Below are 23,933 nucleotides of genomic sequence, written 5' to 3'. Positions count from 1 at the left end.
TCAAGGACAGCCTGGGGTCGGAACGGTGGTCTGACCAACATATTCTGGAGGTCTTCACAGACTTTTACTCAGAGCTGTACACCCAACCCCCCGAGCACAGTGAGTCCCAAATGCGCGACCTCCTCGAGCAGATCCCCATGACTATCGTCTCCCCCGCTACCAGGGACCAATTGGATTCCCCCATCCTGCTGGATGAAATAGTTGAGGCTATATCTAAATTTCCTAAAGGAAAAGCACCTGGTCCCGACGGGCTGACAGATGAGTTCTACCAGGAGCATGTGGTCATCTTGGCTCCCAAGCTGCTTGAGGTCTGGAACGAGTCACTTCGGATGGGCACTCTTCCCCCTTCGCTGCGCGAAGCCACCATCACGGTCCTGCTCAAACCCGGTAAACCCACTAACGAGTGTGGATCATATAGGCCCCTCTCACTGATGAATTTGGACACCAGAATCTTCGCCAAAGTGATTGCCAACGGCTTCCTCCCGGTCATGTCGTACATGGTCCACGAGGATCAATCAGGCTTTGTACCTGGAAGATCAACATCCCACAACATTAGGAGGCTGCTTAACATCATGGCACGCATTGACCAAGTGGCGAGTGCGGTTGCGGTCACACTGGATGCCCAGAAGGCATTTGACATGGTGTCTTGGAAATACATCTGGTTGGTCTTGGAAAATATGGGGGTAGGGCCCAATATGATAGTATACATTAGGTTACTGTACACTTCCCCGGTAGCCAGGGTGCGAGTTAACTCTCAGACGTCCGGTCTGTTCCCTCTCTTTAGAGGTACCCGACAAGGCTGCCCATTTTCCCCGATCCTCTTCGCCTTGGCAATCGAGCCGATGGCCGACTACGTCAGGGAGCGGCATGCGCGGAGGGGGGTACGGTTGAAGGACTCCCCTGAGATCATCTTGCTGTATGCGGACGACGTGCTACTCTTTATAAGAGATCCAGCTGTTCATCTGGACCCGATCTTACGTGACTCACTCGCATAGGCACATACTCGGGGTTCACTATAAATTATACGAAATCTGAGATCCTCCCCCTCACTAGCTCCACGATGCAGCCCACCACCGAGTACCCGCTCCGTTGGTTCCCGAATGGGATTAAGTACTTGGGAGTCCAGGTGTCCCTCGCCAGAGAATCGCTACTAGCAGACAACTACCAGGCAGTAGCCGAGCAAGCCGAGGCCAAAGTCACGCGCTGGCGTACCCTTCCACTATCACTAGCCGGCAGACTCTCGTGGTAAAAATGATCCTGCTACCCAAGTTGTTGTACATATTTGGTAATGTTCCTGTCTGGCCGGGTAGGAAATATTTTACGAACCTGCATAAATTGTTTGCCCAATTCCTGTGGCACTCTGGCGCGGTGCGTAAAAAGTGGTCGGATATGTCACTACCCTACGACAGAGGGGGTTTCACAGCCCCAGACTTGCTGCGATATTGGACTGCTTCAAAGGCGCAGTTCGCATCTTACTGGTACCCTGGGCCCCCACCCCGTCCCCACGTCAAACTTGAGGTTCTGGCAGCGGCAGGCACTGATGTCATGTCCTTGATTCTCAACCGGCAGTATGTGCCGGACTCTCCCATTGATCCGGTCCGGACCACGGTACAGGCTTGGGGCCAGATATTCAAAACTTGCGACGAGCAATGTCTGTACTACAAATGGCTCCCCGCCTGGAGGTTTCCCGGGCTGGAACCCACACATGGCACCGCCCTGGCGCGCCACTGGGAGGCCCTGGGATACCGTGCCCTCACCGATTTCTATCCAGAGGGACAGTTTATAACACCGCAGACGTGGAGGCCGGGGCACTCGGGTTCCGTTCTGGAGCTCCTGCAGTTCTACAGACTCCGCGCTGCCTTCCGAAATGTATGGCCTGTCTTCCCCATTGAACCCCGGGACTCTCCTGCGATTGCTTACATCGCCAACTCGGGTGGCGCCCGCGGGGTGGTTTCCTCATTATATAAGCTCCTCTTGACCTCGCCCTCTCCACTTCCGTCCTGGGCCCGTGATGACTGGGCCTCCGAGCTGGAACTGGTACTTACTGAACAACAGTGGGAGAAGATGTGTTCCCATACTAGCAGAGTGTCCCTAAACTTCCGCTACCGCACCATACAATATAAACTGCTTAATAGGCTGTATTACACTCCAGGTAGAGTGTCTAGGTTTGCTTGCTCCGATCCTCGGCTGTGCCCCCGCTGCGGTGCGGAGGGCGCTGACCACTTGCACATGTTCTGGAGCTGCCCGGAACTGGCCACATTCTGGAGTAAAGTCATAGAGATACTGTCTGAGATCACTGACACTGAGGTGGACCCTGATCCAATGGGGGTTCTGTTTGGAGTGTGGCAGGCCGGGGGAGCGAGAGACATTATTAAATTCTTAAATGTAAGCTGTATCATAGCCAAAAAGTGTGTCCTACAAAGCTGGAAGAACCCCAGCCCCCCCACATTCCAGAAATTGTTAAATTTACTCACCTGGTCCCGAAACTGTGAGGAGGAGTTTCTGGGTATGCTCCCAGCACGTTATCGTCCTCGAAACATATGGACTGCATTCAACAGCTACTTGATTAGCTTAAATGACACTGCCTCTGTGGATGAATCCCCCTAACGTCCCTATTGTTGCTCGGCCTCTTGGTGCTCTGTGATATGTTATTACTCAACCGCCGTTACCATAATTTTGCCTATATGCTCTGTATTCACCTGTACATGCAACAAATGTGTGGCTATTGCTCGGATGTGTGTGTATGCCTTTTGCCTCTGTCAGCAAAAATAAAAGTTTTAAAAAAAAGAATGGGGTATATTCTCAAATAAACTCGGTTAAGTGTGCACTGGCAATGTGAAATGCAGAAAGGATTAGCTAAAGATGATGCAGTGATGAATAATGGACCACAACTCCCACTAGGCACAGCTCAAGGGTATTCATATGGATATGATGAGAAGTAGGTGTGTTTCATAACAGACGCGAGGGCGCATTTACAGCATGAATGAGCAGATCAGGTTGCAGGCAAAAGAACAGCAGAAATCACCAGTGTTTGGAAATATGATATGATGGAAGGTATGGAATATGTCAATCTAGAATAATGATTCTAAAACCCATGTTCATAAATCTGTAAAGAAATGAATGCACAATACGAGCATCGAAGACAAAGGGAAAAGCTGTTGTATGTGATATTTGCGAGCATAAAAGGCTGCATGTAAAAAAGACAGATTTTTTTGGGCGATTTGGTGTGGGCTTCAATATTCGACAATATCACTTTTCACCCCACAAACCTCCCATGAATGCCTATCCCCTGCCTGCCCTCACCCTTAAAAGTAGGGGGGTTCACCCGCTGAACCTTCTTTGATTCCCCCACCGTATCTATTCCTTCCTAAACCCCCTCCCCTCACAAGCAGGCTGACGCACACTCACAAACACACACTCACACACTCACACACTGGCTCTTACCTTTCTCACTCCTGGCTTCCGCTTGCAAGCCAGCTGCGCATGCCAGCCTCTGCGCGCACTCGTTAGCGCATGGGCGTAGGACATGGCCGAGGACAGGGGGGACAAATCCCCCCCACAATTTTAAGTGGGGGGATAGAATGGCATTTATCCCCCCAGAATAAACGTGTTTGTTGGGTCGGGTCGTGCACAAACCCAGTCTGCAGTTGCAAATGTCCGCAGGTTGCTGCAGCCGTCACTGCGTGCATGCAAAAGTAAAGGTTTTTCTGCAGACTGCAAGCTAAAAGTACATTTATTTGCTTACAGCTTGCTCATACGTGCAATGCGCCTGCGCATTTGGAACATGCCCGTGCCGCTGGGGAACAAACTGCACGTGCCCCTGCACAGTGCACTGCTGCGCAGTCTCAGCCTGCATTTTATTCCAGAACGAAGGGAGCAGCCAGGCAGCAACGCGTGCTCTCGGTGTGCTGACTGAGAACTTGAAGGCTGGGCCGGCCTCCGCTGACGGTGTCATCGAGGAGGGAGAGAGACAGAGACTCTACTAGAAAGCTACGAGCTACCTAAGGTAAGTCAAGTGTCCTGTGTGTGTGTGTGTGTGATGTCGTGTCGACAGTCGGGCCCTGCTGGGCAGATACAACAGTCGTTTCCTAACTTTCCTGTTTGAGAAGCATGTGTGTGTCACATGCTTCTCAAACAGGAAAGTTAGGAAACGACTGTTGTATCTGCCCAGCATGATCCGACATGACATCACACACACACAACGTGTGTGTATGTTATGTCGGTGTCGCACCCGCTCCAGATACAGTAATGTACTCTGCACCCTCATACATGGACCCGATGATTTGTTTTTTATATAGCGCTTTCATCTAAGCGCTTCACATAGGACATATTTAGATACATTATTATTGTTACCCAATCGAAGTTGGTACTTTATTGATCTCAGCAGGATGTAAGGCTTGTTGGCCTTGTCGGTATTTGGACCTGTATCTGCACGTAAAAAAGACTGATCTCCACTGCAGAAGCGTTTAACCCATTGATCCAACTTACTGTCTTTTTCGCTGTTTTCATTCATAGGGTGATATCTTTTAAACAAGTGCAGGATCATTATTTGTCCTGACCCAGTTTTTTGGACTGCTTTGCTTTACACTGAAACTTTTCTCACAAAGGCCAGCAGTTTCCCAGCAAGGGCCTTATACGAAAACAAGAACACGTGAAACTGTCTCTATTTTCCACTATGCTTCCCTAGTTTTCCCCATCACCGGGGTTTGCTTTCTGCTGAATTTCAACATTTCTCACCCTTATGCCTCCATAAGAATATCTGGGACCACCAACTACGCGGGCACACCTAACCCGCTGTCCTTTGCTAGGGGGTTTTCAATGTTGGTGTCAATGTTCAAGGTTAAACTCATTTCCATTTGCATTAATCTGCATTCTGGAGCTTGTAACTCTTTCCGTGCAAAGAAATTGTAATCTATTATCCCATATATTTTCTGTACGGTTGGATTGTTGACTAATCTCTCCCTATGGCACGCCCTGATATAATGTTAAAAAAACAAGCAAGCCGGTGAAGGGTGCCCGGTTCATTGCTTCTGGGCGCTGGGGTTGTCGCTCATGCTTGAAATATTACCTTTCATAATCACCTAGCGAGCATTGATTTATATTTGTGTTGCATATTTGCCCTTACCCTTAAAATGCAGCTTGTTACAAACAATTTTTTTAGTTATGGGAAAATGAAAAGCTGACCAAAACATGCATGTAACTTGCTGTTTCTATAGATTCACGAGGAAATAATGGTTAAATCCTTATGCTTTGGGGGTGGAGGGAGGGGCATAATATGATTAATGCATACTGCCACATTTAATATAGCGCTTCTACATGCCGCAATCAGCCCACTTCTAAGTGCTATAAATCGGGTGTCCTTTTAATGCCATTTTATTTTATTGCTTTTTGTCATCATTAACTTATGGGTGTAGTTTGTACGTGGATAGCATCGCGCTGTGCTGCACTCTAAACCACTTCCCCAAAACACTATTAATTATACTTCAGTGGTGGGGCCACTCAGCGTGTGACCGGTATCCAAACCTGTGACACTCTACAGTTGTTAGCTTTGGGGCCAACGCGTTGTTCCGGTGCTATGAAAACGACTTTACTGCGACTGTTGCTCCGATTTGCTTCTGCGCACAGTTTGATGAATTGCAACATTTCCCTATGTTGACTTCAAACTTCCAACTTGCCGTATTTCGATTCTGAGGCCCACCATACCCAAATCGAGCGGAAGTGCATTAGGAAAGGAACCAGGAGTCTGCCTGGAGTTGTGGGGTACACCGTACACGCCAAGCTGGCAGGGAATGTCAGCTAGTCGTTCCGGGCTCTGCGCACAGGGCCCATGCGCCCTGACCTGGTTAAACTCTAGTCCCTCTGGGCCGGCCTATCACCTCCTGGACTGAGCCTGCTAGCATTTATTTAGGGTACCTTTGCTGACTCCCAGAAGGTCGGACAGGTGGGATTTTGATCAGGCTTGTGAGGGACCGGTCACAGACGCAAAGGGGGTTGGGGCAGAAAGATAAATGTGAAATGGCAGTGGCACTCAAAAGAGAAGAGAAGGAAGGGCCTGGGACATTGGAGACAGGGATGAGGCAGTAGAGGAAGATACCTTTTTGTGAGGGAGTGAAACAGCAGGAAAGCAAAGGGGATGGGGAAAGATGGGGAGGAGAAAACAGGAGGAGGACATTCATTAAATGAAGAAAGAAAGAAAGAAAGAAAGAAAGAAAGAAAGAAAGAAAGAAAGAAAGAAAGAAAGAAAGAAAGAAAGAAAGAAAGAAAGAAAGAAAGAAAGAAAGAAAGAAAGAAAGAAAGAAGAAGGGGCAGTTTGAAGTCGGAGAGGTCTTTAAAGAGAGAACTCACTTGGAGAAGAGTGGGCAGGGGGCTATGCGCAATGTCCATATCCTGGTTCCTTTCCTCACTGCTTTTCTTTATCTTAATTTTCCTTCTGTTTTCTTTTCTTCTTTTCTCTTGTTTTATACAGTGGTGACATTTGTAATGTAATACGTACTGCTATTTTAATTTTGTGAAAAGTCGAGTTCTTTAACTAAAACACAATAAATAAATAAAAAAGCAAAGTGCCCAAGGTGTACCCTGTCCCCCCCAGATTTTATGCGTCTCCTACGCCCCTGCGTGAGCGGCAGGGGCGTGGCAGTTAGATTTAGAAAGACTTCTTTGAGCGGCCTCAAAGTTGTCTTTCAAAATCCATCTTTTCAATTGTTGATTAAATTAAAAAGAAATGTTTACTTAATAACGTTGTCATATGTTCAAAGGGGTGATCATAAAGGATCACCCCTTTGAACATATGAGATCTATACACTTTCTACCTCCACATAGGAAAATGTCTAAGGGATCAGAGCAATGCCTTCACTAAACAATAAACATGGCTTACACCAATAACAATATTTAGAAGATGCAAGACCCTTTGCAGCATCAACCATTATGATAAATAATGGACTATGAGGGATGTTGGGCCCTTAATGTAAAATACCTGCTTTTTCATTGCAGCCTATCAAATGACAATCATCACCGGCGCATGGTCTTCCCATGTGTGATTAATTCCATGACAGCGCTAGCGGTAAGCATGGTATTTTGTGCACATCAGATTAATTCAATTTTGTTTGATTTTCTCAGTGGAGGAAGTCAGATAAGGAAAGAATGTATATATACGAATATTTTAAAAAGAAGCTTGTTAACAGACAATGCTGCCGACTTGATGTGAAAGGCAATCAACTGAGAATTGTTTGAATGAAATATTCTGGTAGTAAAAGCATAAAATCCACGCAAAGACCTAGGCAGAGACTTACAAAGTACAGATTTGTGCCTGTGTTTATTAAACATGTATGTATTACATGCACCACAAGGACAAATGGAGCACCAATTGCATGGTTTTATCTCTTTGTTTCTGTCTCTCGCCACTGTGACCATGATGTCAATAATACAAATAAGGCTCTCAAAATGGCGACGGCGACTGATACACAGAATAAGGAATAAGAGGGCACATACTGTTGCACAGGTAGGGGAAAGCAGTTGTTTGAGCCATGCAAGAGCTCACGACTCATCCTGTTGAGTGACGCAGGTGCGCAGGGGATACTGCCCGATTACATGTAGCACACTACGCTACTTCCACGCTTCCGAGCCTCTAAGAACTGAGGTTCGGACGCTCTGCGGCAAAGCCCTTGCAGGACAAGGCCGTGGTGTTGAGTGACACAGGTGCATAGGAGACGCTGCCCGATTACACGTAGCACGCTATACTACATCCACGCTTCCAAGCCTTTAAGAATTGATGTTCAGATCTCCTGCGGCAAAGCTCTTGCAGGACAATGCTGCAATGTTGAGGGACGCAGGTGCGCAGGCAATGCTGCCCGATTAGACATAGCACATTCCGCTACGGACACGCTTCCGAGCCTTTAAGAACCAAGGTTCTGACCCTCTGCAGCAAAGCCCTCGTAGGACAAGACCGGAGTGTTGAGCAGTGCAGGTGATGCTGCGTGATTGCACATAAAACACTATGCAATGTCCACCCTTCCAAGCCTTTAAGAACCGAAGTTTGGACCCTATGCGGCAAAACCCTCGCAGAGAAGGCCACGGTGTTGAGCGACACAGGTGTTTGGCAGTGAAGGGGTAGTGGCGCAGATTGTGAGAATGGACGACATCACCCTCATTTCTGCGACCACAAGGTAAGAAGGTGCAGGGACTGTTAGTACTGCTACACTCCACGCACCCCCCTGACCTTGTGCCCTCTCCCTCTGCACATGCGTTTCCCCCTGTCACCGGTCCTCACAGCCCCCACACGTGCTCGCCTCTACCCTGCCTACGTGAGCTCCCTCACAACTTAGGACACGTGCACTCCCCACAACTTTGGCTGTGTGTGCTCCCTCGTGACTTAGGACGCATGTGCTCTCTCGCAACTTAGCTTGCATGTGCTCCCTACGACTCAGGCCGCGTGTGTTCCCTCGCATCAGACCATGTCACAACTTAGGCTGTGTGTGCTCCCTCGCAACTAGACCACATGCACTCCATCGCAACCTAGTTGAATGCGCTCCATTGCATCTTAGGCCACATGCGCTGCCTGCTACTCAGGCCATTGTGTTCCCTTGCATCAGGCCATGCCACAACTAAGGCCACGTGTTCTCCCTCACAATTAGGCGACGTGCACTCACTTGAAAACTAGTTATTGCTCTTTGTCTCATCATAGGCCCCCCTAATCCTGTCTACGCTTCCCCGCCCAGCGTTTTCCCTATCTTCCTCTCACATCCTCACCCCTTCGTTCTCTGACCTATTGTATTGTCACCTCCTTGTTCAGTGTTTCCCTGGTACTTCCATTGTTTTGTTTTTCTCTACTGTACCTTTGTATTGCCTGCATTCCTTTACTTCTAGGTTCCTTAGTTGTGTACTGTGCCTCTGTTGGTTTGGATTTCTGTACTATACTTTGACACAGCTTTTTATTTTTTTCTCTACTGTATTGACATTGTGTTGTTCTCTACTGTATGGGCATTCTATTGCATTGCCTGCATTCTTACTTTCAGGTTTCCCTTGGTTATGTATTGAGCTCTGTTGATGGGTTCTGTATTGCACCTGATTTTGCAGGTCTGACATTTCTGGTTCTGTGCTACGCTCCCCTCTTGTGTGTTCCCCCCACTTGCACCTCCCTCCTGTCTACCCCCAGTGTTACCCCCCTGCTTGGGCTCCCCTCTCGCTCCCCTCCTCTTTCTGCCTGCACCCTCTATGGTGCTCTCTGTTGTCTGCCCTATCTTCTGTAATTGCTATTCTATCGACTATCCTATCCCTCTGTCTACGTCTGGCAGGAAGAAGCTCAAAAGGGACAACTTGGTCTCCAACCTAGGACTCCCTATTGTTCATACCTACACCAGTGCTTCCTCCAGACAGACCCTTAGCAACATCCTCTTTGTCGTTCCCTCTCCAGCCCTATGGACCCCCTATATGGTCTCTGTTCTCTCACCTTTTTCCTCAGCTTCCATTAATGGTGACACCCAGCGGGAGGCCCTCCTGTCCCCCTTCCACTCCTCTAATACCATCATTAATGTCTACTTAAATGGCACTATCTTGGTCCAGGGCCCTCAGGCCAATCTCCCCCTTTTTGATAGATGCTTCCCATGCCATATCAACTTCTTTTTTTCTCCTGCTTTCCCTACTTGCCCCTCTCTGGCTCTATCTGCCACCTCCTTCCTCTGCCACCTCTCCGGCACTCTCTGCTACTTCTTTGGCCACCATGTTGCCTCCTTCATCTGCCACCTCCCAGGCACTTTCTTCTTCATCTCTGACTACCCAGCCTTCTCTTCCTTCCTCCTTTGCCCATTCTCGGGCACCTCCAACACTTCCGCAGGGTGTACCTCTGGCCTGTACCCCTCCACGGAAGTCCTTCAAAGGTGGCAACCTGTTCCACATCGCTACTCTCAACTCTCGCTCCACTGTCAAACATTCCTCTGACATCTGCCATCTCCTGGAAGAGCTTGATTTGTATGTACTCTGTCTCATTGAGACTTGTTTCACGGCCAACTCTGTCACAAGTTTTGACACTCTCCTTCATGATGGCTAAGAAATCCACTCTGGACCCGGAACCAACCGTCCCGGCGGGGATGAAGCCCTGATTTTCCCAGAGTGGATCTCTGCTTCCGTCATTCCAATGCAGGACTACCCCTGGTCTGCAGGCTCTCTATCTCTCCTGGCCTCTCTCTCACTGTGGGCACAAACTACAGGCTTCCGGGTCAGGTTGCCCTGTTCCTCTCTGAATTGGCTGACCTCTTTTCCTTCCCTCCATGCCTCTACCTCTCAACGTCTCCTCCGGAGAGACATGAAAATCCATATGGATGCTACTATCCCCGCCCCTGGGCTATTTCACAACCTCTGGGGCTCTCTCTCTCTCTATTCTTCCCTCAGGCCCGACTCACTCTGCAGGGCACAACATGGATGTTCTGATCTCTTCAGACCTCCCCCTTTCTAACCCTCTCACCATTCTTCTCTCTTGGAGTGACAATTTTCTTCTTTCCTCCCACCTCTCTCTCTACCCCTCAGGTCAAGCTGACACCAGCACTACCACCCACCTCTCGGTCATCCAGCCCATGAAGCGCGTGTCAATTGAGGATTTTGCCACTACTTTCTCTCCTCCTTCTAAACCTGTGTCTGACTCACACTCTGAGACAGCCCTCTCTAACCTTCATCTTTCTATTTCTAACACTCTAGGCGTCCTTGCCCCTGTCATGAGGAGTCATTTGAAGCCCACATCCAAGTGCAACTCCTAGTCCCATTACGACCTTGCCACCCTTAAACGCAAGGGTAGGATGGCTGAAAGGAAGTGCAGGGCATCAGGTGCATGCGCTGACAAACTGGCCTGCTGCCTGCTCCAAAGGCAGTACAGACTCTCTGTCCTCTCGAGGAAGAGAGTCTACATCTAAGCACGCATCTCTGCAGCATCTAAAAGCTTGGCCGAACTTTTCAAAATCTGCAAGGAGCTGGCCAATCCTGTTGCAGTCTCTACCTCTCCTGTTCCCACCAAGGCCCTCTGCTTGGCCCTTGCTTCTCATTTCACCACTAAAACCAGGACATCCTGTCCACTCTCTCTCCCCTACATCCTTTTTCTCCTCCTTTAACACCCCTGGTCCCTCTTCGGCCATTTCTCATCCTCCTTTCTCCTTCTTTCCCCTATTCACCCCAGACGATGTTTCGAGACAAGTCTGATCTATGAAAGTCTCATCAAAGCATCCAGAACTATCAAGGACCATATCGACACCCTTGCTCCAGCCTTGGCCGATTTCTGCAATCACTCTTTTGAAACTGGAACCTTCCCCTCCCCCTAAAGAACTCCCTTGTGCACCCCTTCTAAAGAAGCCCTCTGCCGATTCTTCCTCTCTGGCTAAATAGCGCCGATCTCCATCCTTCTTTCCTAGCCAAACTCCTGGAAAAGCTGGCCATCTCTCAGCTTAATGTGCATACTGAATCTGTTGGTTGTCTGCACAATCCCCAGTCTGGCTTCAGAGCAGCCGGAAGCATAGGAACAGCTCTCCTGAACACCCGTGAATACTTGCTCTCTAATCTTGACTATAACCTTCCTTCTGTACTCATTCTGCTCCATCTATCCTCTGCTTTCGACAAGGTCAACCACGCCATCCCGCTTTATTGCCTCTGCGACAACCTGGGTATCACTGGTCAGGCTCTAGCCTGGTTGATCTCCTTTCTCACTGACCGACCCTCCCAGGTCCAACTTGTGTCTTTCCTCTCTTCTATCTTTCTCTCTACTTGTGGTGTTCCCCAAGTGTCTAACCTTTCTCCCTGGCTTTTCAATCACTACCTGGAACCTCTTGCCCACTGTATCGCTACATTCTGTTCTAACATTCAGTGTTAGGCGGATGACACCCAGCTCTCCTCCAGGCTCCCCTCAGCCACATATGCTCCTTCTCTCATACCAGACGCTCTGGCCACAATTCAGGAATGGTGTGCTGCCAATGATCTCTTCCCTAATGCCAGTAAGACTGAGATCGCCCTCATTGGGACACCTGCACCCTCCTTTCCCCTCTCTCTCTCTGGCTGCCCAATCTGGGCCCTCTTCCTGCTAATTCCTGTGAGGCTAAGAATCTTGGGGCCTCATTACGAGGCAGGCGGTAAGGGATTACCGGCACCGGTAAGGGCACCGGTGCGGTAATCCCTTACCGCCCTACTACGAGTTCCCTTTGCGGGTCCTCCCTTAATGCCTGGTTTTTCCAGGCATTAAGGACGGGACCCGCAAAGGGACTCTGGAGCTAATAAGGGTACCGCAATTTGCAGTACCGTTATTAGCACCTTCCCCATACCCATTGAACCCTATAGGGGCTCAAATGGGAATGGGGAAGGGCCCTGGTGAATGGGGAATTACCGGTCCCGCCAACCTTGGAATGGACCGGTAATAGCTCCATTCACCAGGGCGGAGTTGGAACGAGTTTGGAGGCAGCCATGGCGCTAATAGCGCCATGGCTACCTCCAACCTCGTAATGAGGCCCTTGGTGTCCTCTTTGGCTCCATCCTCTCCTTCTCTCCTCACATCTCCGATGTCTCTAATAGGTCACACAATAAGTCACACTATCAGCAGCACCTCCACAGAGGTATTCTGCCTTTTCTCACTTTCCCCCAGAAGCTCATTGTCTCCAGAGCCCTGGTCCTCTCTAGGCTGGACTATTGCAACAGTGTCTTTCTAAATCTGCCTTTCTCTACTCTTTGACCTTTTTAAGTAATCCAGAACCGGACTGCAAGACTTGTCCTTGGCCTCAAGCCCACGGATCATATCTCTCCAGCTCTGAAATCTCTCCACTGGCTCCCTGTGGCTGCAAGGATCACATTCAAGACCCTTTGCATCGTCCACAAGGCTTTCTGGGGCCTGGGATTGCACTACCTCCAACTTTCTATTCCTAAACATCTACCTTCTCGAGCCCTCCGCTCATCAACCTACAACTATCTGAGGGTTAAATGCTTCTCCAAGCAGAGAGTGGGGGGTAAATCCTTGGCTCGGTCCTCCCTATTGAACAGCCTCCCTGCCTCTCTGAAACCTGAGCAGAAGCACCTCTGGTTCAGCTTTCTCTCTTCCTCTCCCTTGCTGATGTCCCTGACTGCTCTGCACACTGGTCACCTAGCCCCCAACTGAAACTCGGGCCCAGGCTCCTGCATGTCCAGTTGCCCTTGCACTGCCTCCAGGCTCCCCCAGCACTTATGGGTTTGTATCTGCAAACCTACAGTCCCTTGTCTCTCTGCACCTATGAGCCTCCCTGTTCCCCACACTTGCGCCATCCGAATGACACAAGGCCTAATAAGATTGTTGTTTTGACATCCTTCTCTCCCCTCTCCTTGTCTTGTCATGCCTAGAAACACTTGTGTACAGGCGCGTTATAAATGACTTATATCATATCATATCATATCATATCAATGTTTAAAAAGGATATTTCTTGAGGTTGAAAGTGGGACTAAAATATGACCTATCCAGACTGTAGGGCCCAAAGATGGAGGCATCAGATTTCAGTCAGTAATACATTTTCAAATGTCTTTGCAGTACTAAGGTGGCATACCCGGCTTCTCTGCATTGATAGTGGGTTTGTCTTGGGTCGAAGATGCAGCAATGGTGATGGTCCCTCAGTAAACTGGCATCGTGAAAGGGTCAAACAGAAGATAGCTGTGGTCTCCAAGCGTCTACTCAAGCTGAGAGGAGCTGACAGTCGCCATGTTTTGTTCAGCGGTCGAGGATCGACGACAGTCGAGCCGGTACTGGAATGTGCAGGTGAGTCGATTTGATGTGGTTGCTGTTCGGTGACACCAGGGTCGGGTTGATAGGCTTACAAGAGCGGAGATGAAGAAGCTGGTGCTTTGATTGGTGACTCAAGCAATGCAAGGCAACAGTACTTTATTAGTTTGAGCTGAAATATTAAACGCTCAGAGAAAACGGTGTAGTGGTGAACAGAGTCAAACAGCAAACTGCAGTTCAAAGAATGATGAATGCCAAAGGCAGCTTCGAAGGGTCCTGCTGGAGGTTTGCTCTGCATTGAACATGATTGAATCATGGCACACAGGGGGTTTGAGCTTTCTGGAGCTCTGAGTCCCACTCCAGGGTCTCAGGGCCAAGATCAGTCTTTTTCTCTGGCTCCCAAACAAGGGGGTGGCTGGCACAAATCTTCAGAAATCCTGCAACATGGTCCTAGGCAACAGAGTGGCTGGCAAAGATGTAGGGCTTGGTGCAAGAGCAGTGTTCGCCTCTGCCTTGGAACACCTGCCTTCACCTCACAAGGAGGCATTTAGAAAGGACTGTTCTCTCAGGAAGGATCCAGCGAAAACCTCTTCCAGGGATTGATTTCATAGAAGATTCAAAGAATTGGCATGAAACCCTTTCTTTTAAAGACAAAAACCCACAGGTGATTGGACTAAAGCTAGCCTGCCTTAATGGTCCAATTGCTACTCTTGAAAGACTTTGCCCTTCTGACATGGCAGAATGAAACAATATGCTGTAAGTCTTAATCCAATGAACAGAGCCCTCCTATCTAGTCTAACCCGCCACCTCCCCATCTCCCTAGGAACAAAGGGCTTTAGAAATGAAGCATCCTGGTGTGAGGCTTCTACCTTTGAATGGGTTTGTGCCTAGGATGCCTTGGCTCAGGATAGCTGCCTGTTGTGTGGCTGTCTCTAGTGGAGGGTTTTATCTGCCCTCACAAAGAGATCAAAGAAGAGGCATGGCAATTCAGGTTCCTGTCTTGTCATTTAGCAACTTAACTCTTTTGGCCTGAATATACAACACCTTCCACAACTGATCGTAGCTAACAGGAGCTGGCACATGTGATATCAAATTGAATATGGTTGCAATGATATTAACTAGTGCCATGCACAATGCCATAACTCAGGCACACCTTATATTTAGAGTGTATCCTGCCACCAGCTTGGGCTACTTATGATCATCTAAATTTTGGTACAGGGGTGCATATCTTAAATGCAGCCCCTGCGCTACAGCGACTTGGCTGTCATTACAGCTGCTAAATGGGCAATTGTGACTTCTAAACCTGCTCTGTGCCATTGGTAGAGCAGGTGCTGAAAACCAGGACACTGATTCACACTATGCTTTTGGCCTGGAGTTTATGAAAGGGGAACCTGATCAGCAGATTACTCTTTCAGAGATGCTATTATAATAATCAAAAAAGCCAGGACTTCCACAACCTTGCCAGATAACATTTCCTCACAAGATCAGTAAAGTATTTTATGAGGGGAGGACAGTGGAGGTCTCTGCCCCTGACGTAGGAGATGGGGAAGGTGGAAGGGCAATGACTATACTGTTTTAATTTGGCATAATTCATGGTGCTGATTGCTGCAGATTTGTTTCAGAGTTATTTGATATTGAGTTGTTGATCTCCAGTGTTTATGGAGAGATACGCTGCAAATCAAGTTTTCTTTAAGTGCACAGGATGAAAAAATACATCACTTGATATTTGGGAGAAACTGAGATTGCTTTTTTTAATGGTAATTAGCAAAACCATTATTTCACCATTAAAAAGCCACCTTCAAGGCAAAGCTCCACAAAGACATCTACAATCCCTTTCTCTTGAGCGAAATCGTTCTGGTGTGAGTATGTGTCTTTATAGTTTTCTTTGACAAATTTAGAGGCCATTCCTTTCCTTTGATCACTTTATTGATTAGCTGTTTTGCACCAGGTCTGCATGAGGTTTCGTTTTTCCCTGCACACTATGTCACTTTGCATGTGAAGGGCTGAGTAATCAATCTTCTATTACACCATGTCTCGGTTGAATTTATCATAATGTTTTTGCATTCACGGCTCAGAGGTGTTCTTTTCAAGTCATGTGTTCACTTCCTTGCATGATTGCCGGAGTGAGTGCAGCCTACAATGACTCATGAGGAAAATTCAGGACAAACATACATGCCATTAGCACTTAAGCGGGTTCCTATTGGTCTTCGGTGATGCAGGTACGTTGGTAGTTTGGCTATTAGGTGGCACTCTAAGCAATGTTATGAGGTGAAACCTTTGCTCAGGCAATGAAGATGGGTTGTGAGGAGGGTTACACAACCTGTGGGTGTTGTTTGGTTCCCGCACTTGACCACCCATGGCCTTAATAATCCCTATGGCTACTCCCGCCCACTGCCTGCCACTGCTGTCCAAAACTCACTTTCATTGGACTTCTCTGAGCCAGCTCTGTGCCTTTGGGGATATGCCAATGTTATTTTTAATCAGTCTTCTGAAGGTTACCAGTTTAGTTGCAGCTGAGAACCAGCTCCAGGTGCAATACAAATGCCTTATGTTATATTATGTGAGTTTTATAAAGTGCAGACGGATACCCAAAGTGTCATGGTGCTATTGAGGAGAACTTAATTGCAGAAGTCAATCCATTACACCAGGCTGGTGCTGAGAGCTCAATTAAAGAGAACTTTTTTAAGGAGTTTCCCAAAGGAGATTAGATTTGTGGTGTTATGGACTACGGCATACAATAAATTCCACAGTCTTGAGGCCTGAACCAGGAAGGTATGGTCACTCTGTCATTCATTCCGTTATTTAGGAATAACAAGTTTCCTGTCCATAGCTGATCTCAGAGAACATTTTGGTCTATAGAAAACAGATTTAGAGGCTATGGTGGTAGTTGTGGAATGTTGAAGGATTTGTGAACAATTACTAAATTTATTGTAAATGTGATTTAGTTTAAACATTAAACTTTACACATCTATATAAAACCATAATTGAGATTCATGTTTTACATGATTTTCATCTTTACGCATAACACAATTGAATTTACCCTGCTCCACCACCCCTCGGAATGCAATCCTTACCACACACCTTCCTCCGTCCAGGCCGCCGCTGAACCTGAGTCCACGCTCCAGGCGGAACATTGCTCCCATGCCACAGGCCCCTCGGCCCGCAGCAAAATACCCATGCTGGCGGACTGCCACCCGTATCTACCCACGTCAGTCACCTGCTCTACACTTGGCGACTCACCTCTTCCCCTGGGACCACCCATCCTCGTCGGACAAACAGACCTTGTTGCACCCCTCCCCTGTCACCTTTAGCACGGGTACTACCTCCGACCACCTCAAGCAACCCAATGACCCTGTCTCTAATGAACTGCCTTGTAATATATTGCCAGTATTGAAGTCTGCTGCTCTTGCCACAACTGAAATGCTCCGTACTAAGTTGCCAGCATCCATGATTGTTGCCACTGCTATTTCTGAAGTGCCTTGTACTAAGTTGCCAGCATCCATGATTGTTGCCCCTGCTATTTCTGAAGTGCCTTGTACTAAGTTTCCAGCATCCATGATTTTTGCCCCTGCTACTTCGGAACTGCCTTGGACTAAGTTGCCAGCATCCATGATTGGTACCCCTGCTACTTCTGAAGTGCCTTGTACTAGGTTGCCAGCATACATGATTGTTGGCCCTTCTACTTTGGAACTGCTTTGTACTAAGTTGCCAGCATCTATGTGGCCCTGCCCTGTACTGCCAGCTCACACTGCGGCAACTCTGCCCTCGACGTCCACTATTGACTATACCTTGCACACCATTGACACCACACTGCATTGTGCCTTAGTGAATGCACGGTCCTTGACCGCACACTCACTCGATATTCGCAACCTTATCGCCTCCAATAAACTCAACCTACTCTTCATTAGTGAAACCTGGCTAAACGAGGCATCTGGCCCTCCCCATTCACTTGCCATCCCAGAAGGGTACTCCATCCACAGACAAGATCGCTCCACTCACAGAGGTGGGGGGGTAGCTGTCATTGCCAAGGAGAATCTTGCATTCAGGAGAATTCAAGCAGACTTGGGTCAGAGCTCTTACTACCTCCTGCTCAAACTCAAGGTCTCAGCTAGCTGTACCATTGCCTTCCATGTTATTTACCTCTCTCCTGGACTGAGCACTGACTTTCAGGAAGCCTTAATCCACTCACTCTCAGACAATCTAAAAAGTTCATCTAAAATGATCCTCCTAGGTGACTTCAACCTCGGCCTCAATGATTCCAAAGATTCTCACGCCACTGCCCTCAATAAAACGCTCTCTAATCTTGGGTTCTCTCAATCCATCTCCAGGCCCACCCACTCTAAAGGGCGGACGCTAGACTGGGTTGCTCACCACAACTGCACTCTAGAGGTTAAAGACATCTCCCTGATCCCCTGGTCCGACCACCATTGCATCAACTTTGAGATCACCACATTTAAAGGGCCTTCTAGGCCAGCGATCCCGCTCCTGGCCGCACTCTCAAGAAGCTCTCGGCAGCTCACAAAGGAGAACCTTACTAAACATCTCCTGGTACCTGCATTACTGCCTCCCTTCTCCAATGACCCAAATGTGCTCGCCAATGACTTCAAGAGAGTCATCACCATGGCCGTGGACACGGTAGCCCCACTTACCCTAAAGAAAGCTAAGAAAGTAAAGCATGTGAACGCCTGGTTCTCCCAGGAACTCCTAAAGCTATGCTCCAAAAAAAGAGCGGCACTCATTGCGTGGAAGAAAAACCCCAAAGACACCACTAGAGCAGCTTTCAAGGCCCTATCCACTGAATATAAAACTGCCATCTTTAAGGCTAAGGTGTCATCCTTTAACGCTAGGATTTCGGATGCCAAGTCAGGTACCAAAGAAATCTTCATCATCTTTAGAGAGCTGGAGACCCCTGCCTCCGCTCCTCCCGCTCTCCTAAAAGATGAAGCCTGGTGTAACAAAATTCAGTCCACCATGTTGGATAAATTGGACTCTCTTCACGCCAAGATCCTTGCACACCAAATGGCACTTAAGAACCTTATAGCCAAAAACCATGGCTCCCCCTCTCCATCAGCTGACACTTGCCAATCCCCACTGTTTGAGTTTAAGGACATGACTGAAACCGAAGTTGCTGCCCTCCTTAGATCCATTAAGCCTTCCAACTGTAAAGGGGACATATGCCCAGCTCAGGTGATCAAGGACTGTGCCCCTTCCCTTGTCACCTTCATCGCCGCTTTCATTAATACCTTCTTCAAGTCTGGCCATGTTCCAGCTTAGCTCAAGGAAGCGTGGGTTTGTCCGCTCATCAAAAAACCCTCCCTAGACCCATTGGTCCCAGAGAATTATAGGCCCATCACCACTGTCCCTTTTTTACTAAATATCTTGGACAAAGCAGCTTACCTGCAAGTACAATAATTTCTTGAAGAGAACCATCTTCTTGGTCTTCGGCAGTCAGGCTTCAGGCCAAGACATGCACTGAAACGGCTCTTCTGGACCTCAAGAATCCGATGGACGACATCAGAGAGGCAGGCAAACCTGCTCTACTCCTTCTGGACTTATCAGCTGCCTTCGATTTGGTGGATCATAAGGCCCTCTGCAACCATTTTGCCACCGCAGCCAATTTCTCCCCTGCTGCCTGCAATTGGATAACTTCTTTCCTGCAGGAAAGAGCAATGAAGGTCTTCTCTGACTGTTCCTGTGTTGACCCGAGCATCATCCAATGTGGCGTCCCACAGGGATCGTGCATCGCCCCAACCCTTTACAACCTCTTCATGAGGCCGCTGTTCAAGATCCTTGACGCCCTGGGCATTTCATACACAAACTATGCTGATGACACCCAGGTGCTTATCCTTCTATCGGGGGATTACATGTCCGACCTGAACACACTCAATTCCATCTACTCCACGATCCAATCTTGGATGGCAGAAAACTGGTTATGCCTCAACAGCGAAAAAACTGAGCTTCTGCTTATTGGATCCGCATCCACCTTGAGCAAACTGGACAAGTAATACAACTCCTTCACCATAGATAACATTCCTATCCCCGGCTCCCAAACGGTCAAGACCCTGGGTGTACACATGGACCCGAACTTGAACATGAATAGGCAGGTCAATGCCATTGCATCCTCCTCAGCCTATTACTCCAAACTTCTCAAGGCAGCAAGACCGTACCTCTCCCAACAGAACTGCCTCACCATCGCCAGGGCAATAATTGGCTCAAGGTTGGACTACTGCAATGCCCTTCTAATAGGTACGTCAGGAGAAAACCTTGCTAAACTTCAACTAGTCCAAAATAATGCCCTCTGGGCATCCACGGGACTATCACGTAGGGACCACATCTCTGACCTTAGGCATCAGGTCCACTGGCTACTAGTCAAGGAAAGAATTATCTTCAAAACTCTTGCCCTCACGCACAAATGTCTCCACGATCAGGCCCCCCAGTATCTCGTGCAGAGATTCTCTAAACCTTATACATCGAGGCCATCCAGAGAGGCCTACTCCAACTTTATCACTGTGCCAAAGACCCACAGAGTGCGTGCTGGAGGCTCCAGCTTCCCCACCAAGGCAGCCACCCTCTGGAACTCTCTTCCACCGCACACCAGACAAATTGACTCTCATACTGCCTTTCGCAAGGCCATCAAGACCAGTCTCTTCAAATAAATGTGCCTGTATTTTGGTCTGCAACCTAGCAACTCTGCATATGTAACACTGTATTCATGTCTAAGAACACTTCTGGGGTGGATTTTTTGTAACCCCTAATCAAGCCTTCCTATGCACCGTTTACAGCGCTTCAATGCCCGCGGGCTGCAGTGCGCTTCACAAATGTAAAAAATAAAAATAAAATAAATGAATAAATAAATAAAATTTCTTATAAAACTAACACCATATCTAAAAACAAAAAATAAATCCAATAATACATTAAACCAACTATAACTCAAATTACTAAAACAGATCCACATCAGACTTAAAGCTATTATGTGCTTTTCATGTTTCATGCAAGTACTATCTCACTAGAGAAGTGGAAATGGTTATACACACACATTATTCTACAGGTCTCCACTATTCAAAGAGTCCTTATGTAACCAGACAAGAGGCTGCATAAAACTCAGGTACTAAAGTTAAGTACAGAGGAAAAGAGGGGAGAAACTGATTCCAACAATAGCATGCAATTTCAAAAGGTTTCAACCCCAATCATCCCATCGTACAGGAGTTGATCCCCTAGTCATATTCAATAATGATCAAAGAAGGGGTTCATGCCAACCGACAGCACCCACAGTGCTTATATTGATATACCTAACAGCGTTTCGACATTCAGCTAGATATTATGAAGGCCAGTGAACAGTCACATGCTCGTAGTATTGTTATAATAGCACCAGATGGAGAGCTCCCCAACTGTTTCCCGGTTATGGACATAATTGCCCAAAAAGCATATATAAGTTTGTACCAGTATGGGACATTCAGTCAGGAGATGTTTAGCTGACTCCGGGATTCCATGATTTTTACATAGTCGACAGAACCGTTCTTCCTTAGGGATCTTATTGATAATACCTATCACACTCAAGGTTGGAAGTTTTGCTACTTTCAGTAACATTATGAAACACCTAAGTCTCTTGGATGGGCAGAGGTTAATATTGCCTTGTGGCTTCTTAAATGTATACAGCCTATGTATAATAAACCGATATTATTTTAACACACTCAAGTGGGCATAATTCTCTAACCAATCCCAGAGCTCAATTCGCTTCATCAGCGCGTTCTGCATTCCTACCAAATCCGCCCCTATAGGATGCCAGCATATTTCAACAAAAAATGTGTCCATAATATCCTTCAGATCACATGAGGGATGGGTTTTAGATGTTTCCTGGTGGATTGCTGTCAATAGCATATTATCTGTCGAGTAATATATCTTCAGATAAGGATCAGCTCTCTTTTTTAATACAATAGCTTTTAGTGAAATTAGACCTAGCTCCAATCTTATGAGAGCCATAAGAACACAGCTCGGGAGACCCAAGATCTTCCGCCAAAATGTATCTTCGATAATCTGAAGCCATTTCAGATCAATATGTAAAAGGGCTTCTCAGCCGCAGGTGATCATAGGTTAGAGGACCTGAATGTACTATTGTCGCATCCCCCACCAAGCATGCCCTCCTTGTTTGTTTGAGAAAATTGAGATTAGTGCGGTAACCTGGGCTGCTTTAATCTTGCAAGCCTGTTTACAAGTAGTATAATCGTCAATCGGGTCGAATTCAATACCAAGGTATTTATTGTGTGGTGCATACAAAATTTCTGCATCGCCAATGATGAGTCGTAGGCAAGCTATTTTCTTACTTACTTATTTGTGAACAATGCAGATACATTTAAAAATTATCCTCTTCTCTACTGGCAGCCATTGCAGGAGTCGTAATGCTGGACTTATATGGTCAATTTTCCTAATTGTCATTACTAGTCTTGCAGCAAAGTTGTGTACTCTCTGAAGCTGAGAGATAGCATGTTTAGGGAGTCCAAGGTAACAGCTATTTCCATATCTAGTTAGGGGAGATAATTAAGCAATATGCCCTGAGCCACGGGGCCATTACTGAGTCAGGTAATGCCCCGGGGCCCATAGTTAATGAAGGCCGTGGGGCATTACCTGACTTGGTAATGGCCCAGCGGTGAGGGGCATACGGCTATTAGTACCCTGGCCCGCAAGAACAGGCACTAAAAGCAATCTTTTTCTGTCCCAAAACGCTGCAGTGTTTTGAAACAGAATAAAAAAAATTCAAAGTAAATGGCCGCCAGGGAATGGAAAACGGAGTCCATTTTCCCTTTCCATGGCAGCCATTGGGAGCGGACGCACAGGGACCAGAAGTGTTCCTGGCGCGTTGGCTCCTGAAAAAGGACAGATAAGAAGGTAAGTGGGGTTGGAAGGCGGGCGAGGGGATTGGTTGTGGGGGGGAGGGGAAAAGAAAACAAAAAAACTTATCTGAATCCCCAGCAGGGGAGAATGGTGGCCTACAGCCGTTATGGAAGCTCCTAGCATGGAAGGCCCCGTTTTGAGCTTCCTCATTGGCTGAGTGGCTGCCACGCCCCCCCGCCCGTGTCAAAGGAATGGAAACCCGGGACGAGGGATTCCCTGCAGGGGAGAATGGTGGCCTACAGCCGTGTGGAGGCTCCGAGCGGGGAAGGCCCCGTTTTGAGCTTCCTCATTGGCTGAGTGGCTGCCACGCCCCCCGCCCCTGTCAAAGGAATGGAAACCCGGGACGAGGGATTCCCTGCAAGGTATGGACCTGGCGATGGCCAATAAGAAGTTTTGGTTTCATTCTGGTTGACCCTCGCCAGGTACTAATGGAATGTATGACAGTTACCTGATGAGGGAAAGAGAGGAACTGAAGAATGTGTCTAATCTTTCTTAGCAACATAGTACCGTTTTCAGTTACTGAGGAAATATGTTTTTTAGAGTAAGTTCACGGTCAAGGTAGATACCCAGGTTCTTAATGACCCATACTGGGTTCGAGCAAATCCCAAAGGTAGTTGGCCAGCAAAAGGTTGACCATGTATTTGGTTTTTCGTTTACCAGCATCTGGGGTTGATCTTCAAAGAATTGGAATCTGTCCATTCTTTAATTGAGAGAAGACAGAATTAAATTGTTTCTAGTGCCAAAGGTCATCACTTCTTAGGTCTACCATGATCTGGCTGTTGGCTGCAAAATTAAAGAATGAAACCTCTGCCTTGTGAAGAAGATTCATCAATGGTTGGAGATGGAGACTAAAAAGAAAAGGGAAGAACGCAGAGCCTTGTTTCATGCCACTATTCAGAGGGTGGGCTTTAGAGGGATAGGGGCCCAACCTGCCTTGTTGGGAATGGTTAGTGAGAAAATACGAAATCCATCTCAAAACCATCCCTGTGAAACCAAACGAGGAGTGTTTGTTGATTAAGATTTGGTGTTCAATATTGTAGAATGCCGCAGATAACTCTAACAATATGAGGGCACTCATCCTATCACTATCCATTGACTCTCTCAGGTGGTCCAAGACTGAGATTGAGACTAATTCAGTGCTTCTAGAAGGTCTAAAGCCTATTTTGGCATTTTACAGTATGTATGAATGTTCTACAAAGTCCTGGATCTGATTACCTACTTCATTTTCAATGAGTTTAGCTATAAAGGAAGCTGAGAGATCAGGTGGAAGTTGTTCGGGTCAGTGGGATCCAAAGTTGGTTTCTTTAGTAGAGTTTTTATGACAGATAATGTCCATAAT

General features: G+C 47.5%; 1 long non-coding RNA gene across 1 annotated transcript; it reads left to right on the top strand.

Annotated features, from left to right (window-relative positions):
- The first annotated feature begins 3,861 nt into the window (after nt 1-3,861).
- Nucleotides 3,862-13,735, top strand: LOC138498606 (uncharacterized). The gene is made up of 3 exons (XR_011278780.1): nt 3,862-4,006; nt 6,991-7,060; nt 13,517-13,735. It is a non-coding gene; the product is annotated as an uncharacterized lncRNA (long non-coding RNA).
- Nucleotides 13,736-23,933: the final 10,198 nt, after the last annotated feature.

This window comes from Ambystoma mexicanum, chromosome 5q, assembly GCF_040938575.1.
Source record: "Ambystoma mexicanum isolate Mex_15411 chromosome 5q, UKY_AmexF1_1, whole genome shotgun sequence".
Lineage (NCBI taxonomy): Eukaryota > Metazoa > Chordata > Amphibia > Caudata > Ambystomatidae > Ambystoma > Ambystoma mexicanum.
This window is presented reverse-complemented; position numbering and strand designations above follow the sequence as displayed.